We start from the raw sequence: 14,915 nt of genomic DNA, 5'->3' as shown, positions 1-14,915 counted from the left end.
GTCCTTTTGCTATGGTTTGCTGTACAGTATCCAGTATCTTGTATATAGCTGTGCTATTGGATGCTTCTAATCTACTTGGTCTAGGCTTTTGAGAGAGTCCGCATATCAAATACACAGCCTATATATTAAAAAGATTCAGTTTGTGTTTTGAAAAACTTTGAGACATACAATTGATTTTCCCCCTCTCATATTAATTAACTACTGATTTATATGTCTACATTTCGCTAGGAGTGTACATAAACACCATTCCCACCACCAAAGGACTGTGACTCATCCCTCCCACTCACTCCCACCCCCCACTGGCCCAGGAAGCTGCATGTCTACCCCTCACTACAGGGTTTTTACTTTGGTGCCCTACTTACAATTTGATCAGGTCCTGCTTTTAGTTTCAGATCTTCTTACTCAACTTCTGTTGATGAGTGGGATCATCCCATACTCATCTTTATCTTTCTGACTTAGTTCACTTAACATAATTCCTTCTAGCTCTATCCAAGATGGGTCAGAGAAGGTGGGTTCATGTTATTGATAGCTGCATAGTATTCCATTGTGTATATATACCACAGCTTTCTCAGCCAATCATCTGTTGTTGGGCACCTGGGTTGCTTGCAGGTTTTAGCTATTATGAATTGTGCTGCTATGAACATAGGAGTACACACATCTTTTTGGTTGGGTGTTATGGAGTCCTTGGGGTATAACCCCAGGAGAGGAATTACTGGAAATATGGAAGGTCCATGTCTAGCCTTCTGAGATTTTTCCAGACTGCTCTCCACAGAGGCTGTACCAATTTACACTCCCACCGGAAATGTAAAAGGGTTCCTCTGTCCCCACAGTCTCTCCAGCATTTGTTGCTGCTGTCCTTTTTAATGTATGCCATTCTTACAGGAGTGAGGTGGTATCTTAATGTTGTCTTAATTTGCATTTCTCTGACAATCAGTGACCTAGAACAGTTTTTCATATGTTTGATAGCCTTTTGGATCTCCTCTGAGGTGAATGTTTTGTTCATTTCCCCTGCCCATTTTGGGATGGGGTCATTTGCTTTTTTGGTGCTAAGTTTGCTGAGCTCTTTATATATTTTGGTGATTAGTTTCTTGTCTGATGTCTGGCATGTGAAGATCTTCTCCCATTCTGTGAGGGGTCTCTCTGTTTGTTTAATAGTTTCTTTGGATGTGCAGAAGCTTTTTAATTTCATGTAGTCCCATTGGTTTCTTTCTGCTTTAGTCTTCTTTGCAATTGGGTTTGATTCATCAACGATGTCCTTTAGTTGTAGGTGGGAAACTGTTTTACCAATGTTTTCCTCTAAGTATTTCATTGTTTCTGTTCTGACATCTAGGTCTTTGATCCATTTGGAATTGATTTTTGTTTCTGGTGCGATAAAGTTGTTCAATTTCATTCTTCTGCATTTTACAACCCAGTTTTCCCAGCACCATTTATTGAAGAGAGCCTCCTACTTCCATTTAATCCTTTGGGCCCCCTTATCAAAGATTATGCCCATAGGTGTTGAGATTTATTTCTGGACTTTCAATTCTGTTCCTCTGGTCTGTGTGCCTATTTTTGTTCCAGTACCATGCTGTTTTGATTATGATGGCTTTATAATATAGTTTAAGGTCTGGGAGTGTGATGCCTCCATTTCTGTTTCTTTTCCTCAAGATGGTTTTGGCAAATCTAGGTGTTTCAGGTTCCAGATAAATGATTGTAGTGTTTGTTCTATTCTCTTAAAGAAGCTTGGTGGAACTTTGATGGGTATTGCCTTATATTTGTATATGGCTCTGGGGGGAATATTCATTTTGATGATATTTATTCTTCCAATCCATGAGCATGGGATATCTTTCCATTTCTTGGTATCAGTTTCTGTTTCCTTGAGTAGCGACTCATAGTTTTCAGCATACAAGTCTTTCACGTTTTTGGTCAACTTTATTCCTAGGTATTTGATTGATTTTGCAGAAACAGTAAATGGGAGTGATTTCTGGATGTCTTCTTCTTCAGATTTAGTGTTTGCATAAAGAAATGCCACTGATTTTTGTACATTGATTTTGTGGCCTGATACCTTGCTATATTGCCTAAGAACTTCCAGTAATTTTCTGCTGGATTCCTTAGGTCTTTCTATGTATACTATCATATCATCTGCAAATAGTGAGAGCTTGACTTTTTCCCTTCCAATCTGTATTACTTTGATTTCTTTCTCTTGCCTGATTGCTATGGCAAGAACTTCCAATACTATGTTGAAGAGTAACGGTGACAGTGGACAGCCCTGTCTAGTCCCCAATCTGAGGGGGAATGCTTTCAGCTTCGGTCCATTGAGTATGATGTTGGCTGTAGGTTTGCTATATATAGATTCCACTATCTTGAGGAATTTCCCATCTATTCCCATTTTTTGTAGAGGTTTGAGCATGAATGGGTGTTGTATTTTGTCAAAGGCTTTCTCTGCATCTATTGAGATAATCATGTGGTTTTTGGCTTTGCTTTTATTGATGTGGTGAATGACATTGATTGACTTATGGATGTTGAACCAGCCTTGCATTCTGGGATGAATCCCACTTGGTCGTGATGAACAATCTTTTTGATATGTTGCTGTATCCGCTTGGCCAAGATCTTGTTTAATATTTTGGCATCTATGTTCATCAGAGATATTGGTCTGTAGTTTTCCTTTTTTGTTCTGTCCCTATCAGCTTTTGGTATCAGGGTGATGTTGGCTTCATAGAAGGTGGAAGGGAGTATTCCTGTTTCTTCAATATTATGGAATAGCTTAAGAAGTATGGGTATTAGCTGTTTCCTGAAAGTTTTGTAGAATTCATTTGTGAAGCCATCTGGTCCAGGACTTTTGTTGTTGGGGAGATTCTTAATAAGGGTTTCAATTACTTTGTCTGTGATTGGTGCATTTAGATTTTGTAGTTCTTCTTGGTTCAGTTTTGGAAGGGCATATGTTTCTAGGAATTGTTCCATTTCTTCCAGATTCTCTATCTTGGTGGCATATAGTTCTTTATAGAAGTTTCGCAGGATTCTCTGGATTTCTGTGGTGTCAGTTGTGATATCTCCTCCATCGTTTACAATTCTATTAATTTGAGTCTTCTCTCTTTTTTGTTTGGTGAGTCTGGCTAGGGATTTGTCAATTTCGTTTAATCTTTCAAAGAACCAACATTAGGCTTCATTGATGTTTTGTATGGTTCTTTTATTTTCGATGTTGTTTATTGCTGCTCGAACTTTAGTGATTTCTGTCCTTCTGGTTGCTTTAGAGTTCCTTTGTTCCTCTTCCTCTAAGTCCTTGAGGTGTGCAGTAAGGTCGTTCATTTGAGCTTCTTCTTGGTGTTTAATATGTGATTGTATGGCTATATGTTTCCTTCTAAGTACTGCTTTAGCTGTGTCCGAAATGTTTTGATAGGTTGTGTCTTCATTTTCATTTGTTTCCAGGTACATTTGAATTTCCTGTTTGAGTGAGTCTCTGACCCAGTGGTTCTTAAGGAGTATGTTATTTAGTTTCCAAATTCTGTGTCTTTTAATAATTTTCTGTTTGTTGTTAAATGTTAGTTTTACTCCTCTATGGTCTGAGATGGTGATCTTGGGATGATTTCAATGCTCTTGAATTTATTGATGCTGTCTTTGTGGCCTAACATGTGGTCTATCCTTGAGTATGTGTTATGTGGATTTGAAAAGAAGGTGTATTCCAGTTTTTTGGGGTGGAGTAGTCTGAAAATGTCCAAGATGTCTAGTCTGTCGATCTCTTCATTCATTTCTCTTGTATCTTTATTGGTTCTCTGCTTTGTTGATCTGTCTAAGTGTGAGAATGGGGTATTGAAGTCTCCCACTATTATTGTATTACTATTGATGTATTTTTGAAATTCTTTCAGTAGGTGCTTAATGTATTTAGAACGTCCCTCATTGGGTGCATAGATTTTAATAATTGTTAATAATTGTTAAGTCTTCTTTGCTTATTGATCCTCTAATCATTATGTAACGTCCTTGCCTATATTTTATTACTTTATTTAATTTAAAATCTATCGTGTCTGAGATGAGAATGGCTGTTCCTGCCCTTTTTTGTGGTCCGTTAGCCTGTATGATAGTTTTCTATCCTTTCACTTTAAGTCTGTGTTTATCTTGTTGTGTCAGATGGGATTCTTGCAAGCAGCATATGGTTGGGTTATGTTTTCTGATCCATCCCCCCACCCTGTGCCTTTTGATGGGTGAATTTAAGCCATTGACACTCATTGATATTATGGATTAAATGTATTGTAGTGCCATTGTTCAAAAAAAATTTGTTTGTTGTGATATATTGCAAGTGTTATAGTGATGTTCTTGTTTATAAGAGGTCTTTTAGAACCTCTTTCAGGGCCGGCTTGGTGATGGTTGCCTCCTTTAACTGTTGTTTATCTAAGAAGGTTTTGATCCCTCCATCTTGTTTGAATGAAAGTCTAGCAGGATATATTATCCTTGGTTGAAACCCTTTTTCATTCAGGGCTCGATAGATATCTTGCCACTCCCTTCTGGCTTTTAGAGTTTGAGTGGAGAAGTCTGCAGATAATCTTATTAGTTTTCCCTTGTATGTGACTTTTTGTTTCTCTCTTGCAGCCTTTAGGATCCTTTCTTTATCCTTATTTCTTCTCATTGTGACTATGATGTGTCTTGGTGTCTTCAGGTCTGGGTTGATTCTGTTTGGTACTCTCTGGGCCTCTTGAATCTTGATGTCCTTTCTGTTATTCAGATCTGGGAAGTTTTCTTCTATTATTTCCTCTAGAATGTTTGCTTCCCCTTCCTCTCTTTCTTCCTCTGGCAGGCCAATTATACGAATGTTACTTCTTTTGAGATCATCCCATATGTCTCTGTTGTTATTTTCAGTGTCTCTCAATCTCTTTTTAAGCTCTTTCACCTCTTTCTTAGTTTTCTCTAACTCATCCTCTGTCTGACTAATTCTGTTTTCTGCTTCTGTCAGTCTGCTTTCCCTTGCCACAGCTTCTGTCTTCATTACAGCTATTTCAGCTTTCAGTTATCTAATTGCCTCAAGATAATCAGTATTTTCCTTGGAGGTCTCAACTGTTGTTTCCCTAATACTGCCATTCCTTTCCTCCAGTGTTGTTTTCATTTCTGTGATTAATAAGTTTATTATTGCTTGCATACTTTTCTTATCTTGTTACTTCTGGCTGATTTGTAGTTTCTTCTGGGATCTTGTCTTCATTCATTGGAGTAGCAGTTTTATTTGTTTTTGACCTACCCATTTTTTTGATTTATGTGTTTTTTTTATGCTCTGTTGTTCCTCAGTTGTTGTGTCTTGAGTACAAGTAACCCCGTACTAAATACCTTTATGACAACTGCACTCACCAACCTCAGGAATTACAATAGCAACTGAAGCAAGTATTGAAGTAGTTTAATCATTACCAGTTAGCTAAACAATTTCTCCAATCCGTGAAAAAATAGTAACCAAATCCCAATGAAGAAAGAGAAAAGAAAGAAAGGATAGCAAGAATAGACAGTTATGCAAATCTACTATCCACTGTAATCCATTCTAGGGGTAACAAGAGGGGAAAGGGAACTAGAGCAGAGATACACACATAGAGAGTCCACTCTGAGTCAGATTTCTTCCCCAAAATAATTCACAAATTCAGAAAGGCAAAGAAGGAAGAAGTGTATGACAAGATTTAAAAAAAAAGAGAGAGGGAGGGACAAGAGAGAGAAAAGGGAGAAGATAAGAAAAAGAGTTGTAATTAAAGAGCAGTGAAAGGAAATTCCCAAATGTGTATCAGTGAATTCAAAAAAGCACACTGTTTGTTGGTATGGGGGCTGGGGGCTGTGACTTTGGATGCTGTAGGATTAAGGAAGAAGGGATGACAAGAATGAGAAAAAGAAAAAAAAAGAAGAGAGAGAAAAAAAGAAAAAGATAAGAAAAAGAACAGTCTTAAAAGGGCAGTGAAAGGAAAGTTTTTTAAATGTATTTATTTTTAATTATTTAATTAGGTATGTGGGGTGAGGTGGGGGGGTTGGCTACTTAGAAAGAAAAAAGGCCAGAGGTTTCTGAAGGGTATAGACTTAGAATTTTTGATACTCCCTGGTGGGACAGGAATTTGGTAAAGAAAAGGACTGGTTATTGGGGGGGGGGGCCGGGAAGGAGGTGTGCTTGAAAATTAAAAGGAACAAAAAAAATTTGTTTTTCCTTTTTTTTTTCCCCCTTTTTTCCCTACTCTAATTCTTAACCCAAATTAAGTTATAGTCACCTCCTTGGTGTCGCTGCTAGGACCCTTTATTGGCTGGCCTGCTAAAGGCAGAAAATCCTACCGTTTCCAGGAGATGTGGTCAGAGCTCAGCCACTAGCAGCTTCTCAGTCTGCCATCTTCCGGGAAACCCCCCCCCCCCCGAAGCTTTTTTAAAGGATTTCTCAAAGATGAAAACTAGCTCCAAGTCCTTTGATCCAATGAGAGCTGTACTCAAGGATGTCCTCGGATCCGCCCTCAGGCTTGCGGTGGTCCCCGGAGACTCCCAAGAGGAAGCCCCCGAGCTACAGTGCTCCCTCCCGGTCCTCTGCCGGCCGCCCAGCAGCGCTCTGCAACCAGCGGAGGAGCCGCCTTCCCAGGCCGAGGACAATGCCCGGCACACCCGCCTTGCCTCCTGCAGCCTGGGAAGTCTGGAGCAGCCCGCCCGCTAGTCCGTGCCACCTCTACTCTAATTCTTGACCCAAATTAAGTTATAGTCACCTGCTTGGTGTCACTGCTAGGACCCCTTATTGACTGGCCTGCTAAAGGCAGAAAATCCTACCATTTCCAGAAGATGTGATCAGAGCTCAAGCTACTAGCAGCTTCTCAGTCCGCCATCTTCCGGCACCCCCCCACTACCTCTTATGTCACTTCCCTCAATCACTCTACCTGCTCAATGAACTATACAAAAGGAAGTAAGGAGCTGGGGAAATATCATAATGGTTATGCAAAAAGAATTTCATGCCTGAGACTCTGACCTCCCAGTATTAATCAGTAGTACTACCATAATCCAGAGTAGAGCAGATCTCTGGTGTCCTTTTTTCTTATTAAAATAAATAAATAAAATATGGGAAAAAGAATGTACAAAAAAAGGAAGTAACATATACTCTTTTTATGAGTAAAATAGTTGAAATAATTATTTTATTCTAACATATCATTGCTACCTAATGCCTTATTTTAACATCAAATAAACAACAATAAAAACAAAACAAAACAAAAACAACACCAAAAGTATGTAATAATTTGAGGCTACTCCCCCAGGACTTACATTTAGTGAGATTCAAGGGACTGATATTAAAAAATTTTAGTCCGCAAAAGCTCAATAAGGGCAAGAGACTAGCATACTTCATAACAATGATTCTTTAGTCACTATCAGGCCATTCCACCAGCTGGGGCCCTAATCGAGGAGTCCTGAGATTCTAAACAGACCTGATGGGCCTAGAACTCGAATAAATCCCACTCTCCATTGTTACCAGTACTTTCTATCAGGAACAACAAAATAGACCCCTTTGTGGGCCCCCATAGGACCTTGCCCTCAACTTGGATCAGCAATGTTAGAGAATGTTCCATCCTCCTTTTGGAGGATGGACAACATACTCTATGCTACACCTGAGGAAGATGGGTCAATACTGGGGCAGCATGGAATGTTCCTACTCATGTCCACAGAATGTGAGCTCAGATCTAGGGGGATATAGAGGTCACACAGGCTCCTAAGCTAATTAATGTTTCTTTTTTTTTAATTTAAGAAAGGATTAATTAACAAAACCATAGGGAAGGAGGGGTACAGCTCCACACAATTCCCACCACCTAATCTCCATAACCCACCCCCTCCCCTGATAGCTTTCCCATTCTCTATCCCTCTGGGAGCATGGACCCAGGGTCATTGAGGGTTGCAGAAGGTAGAAGGTCTGGCTTCTGTAATTGCTTCCCCGCTGAACATGGGCATTGACTGGTCAGTCCATACTCCCAGTCTGCCTCTCTCTTTCCCTAATAGGGTGTGTCTCTGGGGAAGCTGAGCTCCAGGACACTTTGGTGGGGTCTTCAATCCAGGGAAGCCTGGCCAGCATCCTGGTGGCATCTGGAACCTGGTGATTGAAAAGAGAGTTAACATACGAGGCCAAACAAATTGTTGAGCAATCATGGACCCAAAGCTTGGAATAGTGGAGAGGAAGTGTTAGGGAGGTACTCACTGCAAACTCTAGTGTACTTCTGCTTTCAGGTATATATTTTGTAGTAGTTTATGGATATGTGTGAACATAAGCTCTCTCTCACAGAAACTGGTGTATATCTAGGTTTTGGGACTTTGTTAGAAAGTGAACCACCTGAGATGAAATTAGAGTGTACTATAAAAGGAAAGGTCTCACCCGAGTAATGAAGCTGAAGGGTTGTCATTCCACACGTGAAGTCTCTGGACACAGTCTGAGGTGAAGCATGTTGAGGTGGCAATCGTTGCATTGGTTAGGTTGTGATTGGCGGATGCAATATTATTTGGTATGGATTGGGAGAGGCATATGGGAAAGTGGGCCCTATCCAAGGGTTCCAGGACTGGGGGAAGTAGGGGCTCTATAGTGGAGATGTGAGGTTCCTGCTGTCTTAGGGTTCAAAAAGACAATCAATAGTTAATGTTATCATCACATTATTTGGTTGGGTTAACTTTGAAAAGTCCTTTTGTTATGGTTTGCTGTACAGTATCCAGTATCTTGTATATAGCTGTGCTATTGGATGCTTCTAATCTACTTGGTCTAGGCTTTTGAATGTTTCCTTTTTATAAATAAAAAATTTTTAAAAATTTAGTCCACATTCAGATATGCCAACATCTTCATTTATTTACTCTGAATAGTTTGTTTGCTTGTCATGTAGTGATTTCTGACAAAAATCTGTCTATGCTTAGTTGCAACTTGTCTATACATGTGAATTTCTATTTGAGTATATGACAAATTTGGCAGCATATAACTAGATTGTTCACTACCTAGTTAAAATATCACTCTTAGAGCAAACTTAAAAAGGTATATTCTTTCATCCTTTTTAATCTCTCTGACCAAGCAACAACATTATTGTTACTCCTTCATAAATTTGAAAAGAAACACTATACAACTGGCCAAAAGTTACACTGGCAAAAACTTATATATCAAGTAAAGTACAAGTGTTGTCCTTATGACATCCTTTATTGGAATTATCAAACAAATAAAGCTAATTGAATCTAATTAAGATCCCACTAGAATCCTGGGTCTATTTCCTCCCTAACCTAAGTCCAGATCTCACAAACCTAGTACTGGTTTGGGTACAATGAATGACACTCAAAGATTTCACAACTGAAAGAAAGTCTAAGCTTGTTAGATAAAGAGGTAATTACAAAAGGTAGATGGGGGCAGGAGACTGGCTCACTTTATGATGGCCTTTTTGGACACTTTGAGGCCACCCCATTACCCAGGGTCCTAGACAAGGAATCCTTGGACTCCCCCACAGATAATATGAGCCTAGACTTCCCTCTGTCTACCATCACTGGTCACATCTGTTGGGAACATATTATGGTCCCTTTTATGCATTACTTCAGGACCGTACCCTCACTATGAACTAGCAGTGGTAGGGACTGCCTCACTCTGAAGGATGGTTAAGTCACCTGACGCTGCCACTCAAGGAGGATTGGTTCTGGAATGAGTGTAGCCAAGAATGTCCCCAGATGTGACTATGGACAGAGCTCAGTCCAATGGGGACTTGGAGGTTGTACAGGCTCCTTTGCTAAATATGAATGGATATAGGCCTGGGTTAGATCAATGCGGTAAATAGTTAATTGCATTTATATATCGTCTTCAATTTTGCAAGCAGCTCTCTGCCCTAATCCTTACTCCTAGTTCTACTGTCAACTCTGGTGCCATCTTCCCAGACAATATTTCTAGTCCACCCCCATGTTAGTTATGAAACTCATGCAAGAACTATAAAAGTCATGGATCCCTAGGAATTTGTTCCTAGGAAGTCTAAAATTCTTAGACTTGTTCACTTCTTTCCACCCTAGGATTCCTCTCTCTCTCTCTCCCTCTCCCTCTCTCTTTAATTTTATTTATTTATTATTAGTTAAAAACACAGAAATTGAGAAGGGAAGGAGATAGAGAGAACCTGCAGCTCTACTTCACTACTTATGAAGTTTTCCCCCTGCAGGTGGGAACCAGGGGCTTGAACAAGGATTTTTGCACACTGTAGTGTGTGCTTAACTAGGTGCAATACTGCCTGACCCCCACACCCTAAGAAATCTTTTCCTACTTTTTGGTTTCTGTTCATTAATCATTTTGTCCTGCTTAAGTATTTTGCCTACTATCAGCCACTAAGTTGCAGATACTATCGTGATTCCATCCTGACATCCCTGGGCAGACATCTTCAGCAGTATGTCCTAGAACCTCGTCTCCCCAGAGCCCTACCCCATTAGGGAAGGATGCAAACAGGCTGGGGGAATGGATATACCTGCCAATGCCGATGACCAGTGGAGAAATAATTACAGAATCCAGAACTCCCACCTTCTGTACCTCATAAAGAATTTTAATCTAGTTTCCAGTGGGGGAAAAAGGATAGGGGAAGATGACCAGAGGTTCTGAACTCCAATTCCATTAGTATCTGGAGAAAGAAGAGATAAAAAGGTGGGCATTTGGAAGTAGTAACTGGTGTAAGCGTGACTTATAAAGGAAGAGAAGGCTGGAGCTTAATAAAGGGCAAATATATAGTTATAGAATTAATGGTCAACCTATATCAGCAACCTTGGGAGAACTGCTGTAGCTTCCAATGGGGGAGATAGGGAACAGAATTCTGGTGGTGGGAACACGTGGAATTATATCCCTGTATATATATATAAGTATTTTGTAAATTAATTAATATTAATTAATTTATTAATTATTAATAAATTTTAAAAATGAAATAAATAATAACCCATGTGCTTATGAAGAAATATCATGCCTTCACCATATATGTTTAAATTTCAGAGTTAAGCCATTCTCTTCAATCCCTAAATCTGGTAGTGTATATGGTTAATATATTTCTTTTTTAAATTTTTGTTTATTTATTATATAGAGACAGAAATTGAGAGGAGAGGGAAGGGGTGATAGAGAAGAAAAGAGACAGAGAAAAGCCTGCAGCCCTGCTCCACCACTCCTGAAGCTCTCCCCCTCCAGGTGGGGACCAGAGGCTTGAAACTGAGTCCTTGTGCACTGTAGTGTATGCGCTTAACCTGGTGAGCCACCACCTGGCCCCGATGGTCAGTATATTTCTAAGGAAATTGTACCATCTTTAAAATGCTGTAAATAGTTCCCAGGTGTTGTGTAGGATGATCTAAATTTTAAGTTAGTTAAAATACTTGGGAATATTTTTACCATATAATTCTATTAGATTCCATTAATCTTGTCAATGTTTTAGATACTGTCTGGAGCAGAAGAGATTTGGATTCCATGCCTTATATAACTTACCATTCCATGTCTTATGAAGTTAAGTATATATGTAATTAACTGTTATACAGATTTAATCATGATAATTTCTCTATAAAGTTTAAAAGTGTATTTTATGCCACTTTCTGAACTGTGTAAGTGTGTTGTGTAAGAATACAGGTATACTCTGGAATGTCAGCTCTCACATGCTTTGATTTTCTGTTGCCAGTGATAATGTTTGTACCGATACAGATTCATATTGAGGTAATATGTACACTCTAAATGCTTAGCACTATGTTATGCACTACTGGCAAAGTGTAGAAATGAACAGCATATCTATAAATGGAACAGTCATATGTTCAAGTTAGAGTTAATTTAGGTGCCATAGTGCTAGAATATTGAAGGAAGGAAAATAATTCTGCCTAAAAATGATCAAGTGTAATTTTACCCATTAGGTGGCATTTTAGTTGTCTCTAATTCATCCTCGATCTTGCTAATTCTGTCTTCAGCCTCATTCATCCTATTCTCTCCTCTCTGTTGTTTTTGTAGCTCAGCTATTTTGTTACCCTGTTCTGATACTGTATTAGCTTATTCAGCTAGTTGTGCTCTTAGCTCAGCTATTTCAGCTTTCAACTCTCTAATTACCTCGAGATATTGTTTTATCTCAGAGTCTCATTTGTTGTTTCCCCATTTCTGATGATATTTCTTTCAAACTCTTTTACTCACTCCTGTGACTAATGAGGATGTTGTCCTCATTCTTATGTGCTTCTACCTTTGATGGGATTTTATCTTGGCTTTTGTCCTGGTTCACTCCTCCAGTGCTTCTTCTTGATTTAATCATTGTACATAGTATTTTATGAGGACCCTCTCTCAGTACTTTTAAGTCTACTGATTACTCTTGCCTGGATTGATTTGTGTCTATGTGAGTTAATTAAATAGTTCACAGTTGTGGAAATTAATAGTTGTTTCAATGTTATCTTAATCCTTAGTTGAAGCACAATGGCTGTTAAAATCTCTCTTGTTCTTTTTCTTCCCTGTAGGCTATGGTAGTCTGAGTATATGAGTTCCTTTCTGGTTTTATTTATGACTTCTTTCTCTAAATAAACCTTTATTAGACTCAAAGATATTAATCAATGTAGTATTCTTGAGCTTCTTACTTTAAGTGCTAATTATTTAATTCTCCAGTAGTTTCTCTCATCTGTTATATTTTCTATTTGTAATAGAATTTAATAGTTTTATTTTTAACCAAGATTAAAATGTACATATGTCCAAAGGCATTGCTACAGAAGAGATCAGGGTGACACGAGTTTGTGGATATGTTCAAGCCATACTTTATTTATACCAGTAAGAAAATTTTCTGTTCTATTTAGTTTTGTCTCTAGCCTGGGATAGCTAATTGCTTTTTTTAAAAAAATTAACATTCATTTATTTATTTTCCCTTTGTTGTCCATATTGTTTTTTATTGTTGTTGTAGTTATTATTGTTGTTATTGATGTCATCGTTGTTAGGACAGAGAGAAATGGAGAGAGGCGGGGAAGACAGAGAGAGGAAGAGAAAGACAGACACCTGCAGACCTGCTTCACCACTTATGAAGCGACCCCCCTGCAGGTGGGGAGCTGGGGGCTAGAACCGGGATCCTTAACAGGTCTTTGTCCTTTGTGCTACGTGCACATAACCTGCTGTGCTACCATCTGACTCCCTGATAATTGTCTTTTCATTGGGGATATAATCTATTTTTGGAACTTAATTTTTTATAATTATAACTTATTATTATTTAATGATGGTATGGAGGACTGAACCTGGCACTTGGGAGCTCCAGGCATGAGAGTCTGTTTGAATAACCATTGTGCTATCTCCCCCTACCCCCAAATTGGCATTATAATCTTCATGTCGGTTCCCGGAAGATGGCGGACTGAGAAGCTGCTAGTGGCTTGAGCTCTGACCACATCTCCTGGAAACGGTAGGATTTTCTGCCTTTAGTAGGCCAGTCAATAAGGGGTCCTAGCGGTGACACCAAGGAGGTGACTATAACTTAATTTGGGTTAAGAATTAGAGTAGGAAAAAAGGGGAAAAAATTTTTTTCCTTTAATTTTTTTTTTGAGATTTTTCTATAGAAATTTTATTTCTCAACCTGCAGACAAACATATGTCCAGAAATTTCTATGCTTAATATTAGCATGACAATAGGCTGCAGGCCACTGTTTATTTCTACTAATATTCTTTATACTATTTAAAACCCCAAATGCCGCAAATGAAAAATACAACAAAATCTGTGCTGAGGTGTCAGATTCTGGTTTAAGTACAGTAGAATGTTCCTGAATATTTACCAAGAATTATCTAACTAGTGGCCATTCTTTATGTCTCAGTAGCTCAAGTTTGTATTTCAATCAAATAGAAGAAACTGAAACCTATCACATTATTTAAAAACAAAAAAACCAAGCAAAGTATACCAAACTCTTCTCACTAATTTGGGTTTTGTCTTCTTCTAGTGAACAAATTCACTGCTTAGAGTCTCAGTGTTTTATTCTAAATCTCATTTTGGAATCTTAACCAAATCTAGTTTTCATAAACATAATACATTCCTTTTTCCTCCCCTTTCTTTCTCCTGTCACATCTCTTAAAATAAGTGCTCTGCCCTTCAAGAGAATTTAGAATAAACTGCAAAGGTTTCCCTCTTCAGAAACAGAACAGTCAAAAGCACACATTCGGTTAAGTGGCTTCATTTTCCTCAGATCAATGCTTATAACCTGAGGTTTATTTTCCCCATTAGCAGGGTGTGCTTGAGTTGATATAAAGAATAAAAACCAGCTTATGAAAAAATTTTAAAATGTCTCTTACTAAAAGATTATGTCTTTAGAAAGAGCAATTCCAAATAATCCAGTCTAGAAGTTTAAATAAAAGTAGATGACTTTAAAACAAACTAACTATATATATATATATATATATATATATATATATATATATATATATATCTGAAGTCACTGCCTTGGATAATTTATACACTGCATCCAATATTGTATGGAGGACATTCATTCTTAAGGCAGAAAAATTGAATTTAACATGTAATGTAATGACTTGGCTCTTACATCCAAGGGTCAAACTGGGAGTAGATGTAAGCAGGTTCCTTGCTAATGAGGACTTATCTGTGGTGACAATTCCATTCTTAGAGTATGTTATGGAGGAGATATACATTTGAGAGAACAGAAATGGTTGAACTTTTTGACACATAGTGATGATTTTTCAACAACAGGTCAATAAGATGAGGCTTTCTTTTATGAGGTGAAACTACTCCCATAACCAAACTAACAAAGCCTGACATACTCTTTCTGATATGGTACATAAAATGTTTCAAATATTGGAGGATTACCTTTTTGGAGTGCTGTTACTTTAGATTCTAGTTTTCATGGTCCAGTATAAAAGGTAGCCCGAACAGTTAAAGGCAGTTGAATGTCAACTCATACTGCTACTCAGAGGATTACTACCCCTTAGGATATTTCCTTGCCCATCAAAAAAACCCTGTGTGGGGAGGATATCAACATGTATTAAAATAAAAATGA

Source organism: Erinaceus europaeus, chromosome 10, assembly GCF_950295315.1.
Source record: "Erinaceus europaeus chromosome 10, mEriEur2.1, whole genome shotgun sequence".
Taxonomy (NCBI): domain Eukaryota; kingdom Metazoa; phylum Chordata; class Mammalia; order Eulipotyphla; family Erinaceidae; genus Erinaceus; species Erinaceus europaeus.
Note: the sequence above shows the minus strand (reverse complement) of the source record.